General features: G+C 48.1%; 1 pseudogene; it reads right to left on the bottom strand.

Moving 5' to 3' along the window:
• Positions 1-202: 202 nt before the first annotated feature.
• On the bottom strand, positions 203-712 carry LOC144495243 (RNA-binding protein 3 pseudogene; annotated as a pseudogene).
• Positions 713-3322: the final 2610 nt, after the last annotated feature.

Below are 3322 nucleotides of genomic sequence, written 5' to 3' on the forward strand. Positions count from 1 at the left end.
ACGGCTTTTATTGAAAAAAATGTTCAATCCTAGTCAACAACTGGAGAACAAGATTAATCATGGTGAAAATGGTTTTCGAGCATTTTAACAAAAAGGCAAATCAAATTTCATCAGATACTGCTTTCTGCGGTTCCAGGAGCCATTTTAGGAACAAGGTGGGAGGTTGATCCTGAATCTGGCAGAAATGCTTCTCTTGATTTGGTCAGTCATAGTCCCTGTATGAGTGGCCTCCATAACCACCACCACCGTAGTAGTATCCACCTTGGCCCTTGTACCCACCCGAATAGCTATCCCGATCTCCTGTATTGTACCGGCCTCTGCCGCTATAGCCGCCTTTTCTGTCACTATCCCAATAGCCACCTCCTGCTCCTCTCCTGCGGCCACTGTTACTGTAGCTGCCGCTATAGCTGCCTTGACAATACCCGCGGCCGCCTCCAGACCTTTTCTTGGCATGACCCACCCGGATCTGGCGCCCATCGAGGGATTTTCTGTTCATCGCCTGCAGCACGTCCCTGGCGTCCTCTGGGTTTTTGAAAGTGATGAAGCTGAAACTGCGGGACGCCATGGTGTCTTTGTCTTTAATCACTTTCACCTCAGAGATCTGCCCGTACTTGGAGAAAACCTCTCCCAGGGACTGCTCGTCTGTGTCGAAGTTCAGGCTGCCAACAAATAACTTTCCTGTTTCCGTCCTGGTGGCGGGATTGCTGCGCATTTGAGTGTGTGAAGCTCTAGGAGCTGGCCTAACTGGTGGAGTCAGTGGTCTCGGGGACCATGTATGTGGTGGTGGGGTTCTCCTACAATCTCGGGTGAAGTGTCCTGGCTGCCCGCAATTAAAACATGTCCCTCTATCTCTCCCCGGGGCTACTGTGTAAGGTAGAGCTGTACCTCTCTGGTGTTGGGGATCCCTTCTACCCTCGCTCCTCCATACCGGACCCTGGCTCGCCCTCATCAGAAGCATTCTCGCCTCCCTTTCTGACCGTGATGTTGGGGCTCCCTGAACTTCCTGTTCCCAGACTCGAGCTAAGCGTCGGAGAGCCCATGCTTCATTGTGTGTGGTCTATGTGGGGTCAAAATTAGCGCAGGCTTTCTTGCCTTCCTCTGTGGTGTGCGACACTAATGTCCGAGCCCATTTGGATGAATCAGCTTCATTTAATCTAGTCCGACCTAATTCCCCATATACTCCCGTGAAGTGGATCCATAAACGGCCAGCAAAGGCAGTCGGATGTTCCCCTTTCCTCTGTCTACATTTATTTAAGTAAGAGTTTTAACAACACCAGGTTAAAGTCCAACAGGTTTATTTGGTAGCAAATGCCATTAGCTTTCGGAGCGCTGCTCCTTCGTCAGACGAAGGAGCAGCACTCGGAAAGCTAATGGCATTTGCTACCAAATAAACCTGTTGGACTTTAACCTGGTGTTGTTAAAACTCTTACTGTGTTTACCCCAGTCCAACGCCGGCATCTCCACATCATGGCTACATTTATTTAACCCATCTACAGGATCCCCTTTATTAAACCCTACCGCGGTCAATATCGCTTCCTTAATTTCGTTTCAGGTTCCTTCCCCAACATTTTGAGGGGCTGGCAGGGCAGACCGTACAGACTTGCTTAAGCACATGACTATCAGCTTCACTTCTTCCCTTTCATCTAGCCCATGCATTATCTTCTGCTGCCTAACATCCTCAAAGAAACTGTGTGGATCAGCCGATGGCTCAAAGGTTGTGATTTTATTTACAATCTCAGCCAATTGTGCCACCATAAACGGGGCCCTGAGACTCTCCTACCCGACGTTCAGTCGTCACTGGGTGCATCGGTACTGGAGGTGAATCTGGGGGTATAACTTCCCCTGGGAAAGATGGTGGTGGACCCCACCCCTCGGTTCGTGTAATGTGCAGTTTAGCATTCTCTTTTAACTCTCCCCAGTCTGCATCCTCTATCTCCTCTTCCTCTACTGCCTCGAAGGTTCACATAAATCCATTCTGAACCGATAATAGGGATTCCAGCCGTGAAATTTCTCGCTGGCATTTGGAGTGGTCAGCGGTTGGCTGTCTCTGTTTTTCACTGGCTTGATGTAGCGCTTTTATTGCCGCCTGCAGATCAATGCACTTAGTTTCCAATTGTGCTACCGCCCGCTCGGCTTCACCTTTGGCCAAGACAGCGCACTGGGCGTCTTGGTAGACTCTCTCATACTGGGTTTGAAAATTGCCCAGATGTAATAAATTTGCCTGGTTGGTTCTCTTTAATTCATCCACCTCTCTGTCCTTTTCAGCTCTTATTTGTTCTATCCTCTCCGGCTGCTGTTCCTTTAGTTTCTTAATCTCCTCCTCCTTTTCCTCCTGTGCCGGCTTCGATTCTTCCAGTTCCTTACGAACTGTGTTTAATTCCTTTTCTGTTCCTAGCAGCTGTCCTAAGCAGCTCACCATGGCAGTTGCTTTCTCACATTTGTCTGCCCGTTTTCCCTGAACTTTCCTCAGACCGTCCCAATACTTCTGCCCTAGGGATCCCGGTCCCGTCTCAGTATTGGACAAGATTCTGCCCATAGGGGCCACCCTTTCTTCTTAATACATTCCCTGATTGTTGTTTCCCATATGGGACACTTCTCTGTCTCTGTGCTGTTTCCTGCCATTCTATATTCAATGACAAGAGGTGGGAGTTGATCGGACTGCGGGTACGGCTTTGGGCTATGTTCCGGCCCTAATCCCTCCGGATTCTAATGTAAACCTACAGAGTTTACCCTAGCCTCCTTGTTAGTAACAATACACGCACAATAAACAATTTGCCGAAAGCAGTTATTTGTCCAATAAGGAGTTTACACCTGTTGGCTCTGAGTTTTAAATAATCATTCAATATAGATTCTGTGGGATTCGATATTGGAGCAACAAAGTTACTTCTTGTCAATGTCCCATCTGGGTCGCCAATTGTTGTGCCTGCTGCAGTCAGTTTTAACCCTTATACGATGGACAAAGAACTGCGAGTAGACTTCTTGTTAGTACAACCAATATTTATTTAAAACACACAATCAATAATCACCCACCCAACCAACAATAAGTTATCTTACAGAAAATACTAAAGTTCAAATCTAATACAAGACCTTGACTTAACTTTGCGTGACTGGCAAGTACCCAAGCAGATATTGGCCTTTATCTGTGCGTTTGTCTCTGTAGTCCTCTGCGTAGTCTGGTCCTTTGGTCTGGTCTGGCACTCTGGCTCTGGTCTTCCTTCCTTCTCAGGTGTGGTGGCTCTCCTCGTGCTGGTCGTCGCTGGCGACGGTCACCATTGTTGTAGCTCTTGGGTAACCTCCAAGCTGATGAGGATGAATCCCCTGA

This window comes from Mustelus asterias, chromosome 6, assembly GCF_964213995.1.
Source record: "Mustelus asterias chromosome 6, sMusAst1.hap1.1, whole genome shotgun sequence".
In the NCBI taxonomy this organism is placed as follows: domain Eukaryota; kingdom Metazoa; phylum Chordata; class Chondrichthyes; order Carcharhiniformes; family Triakidae; genus Mustelus; species Mustelus asterias.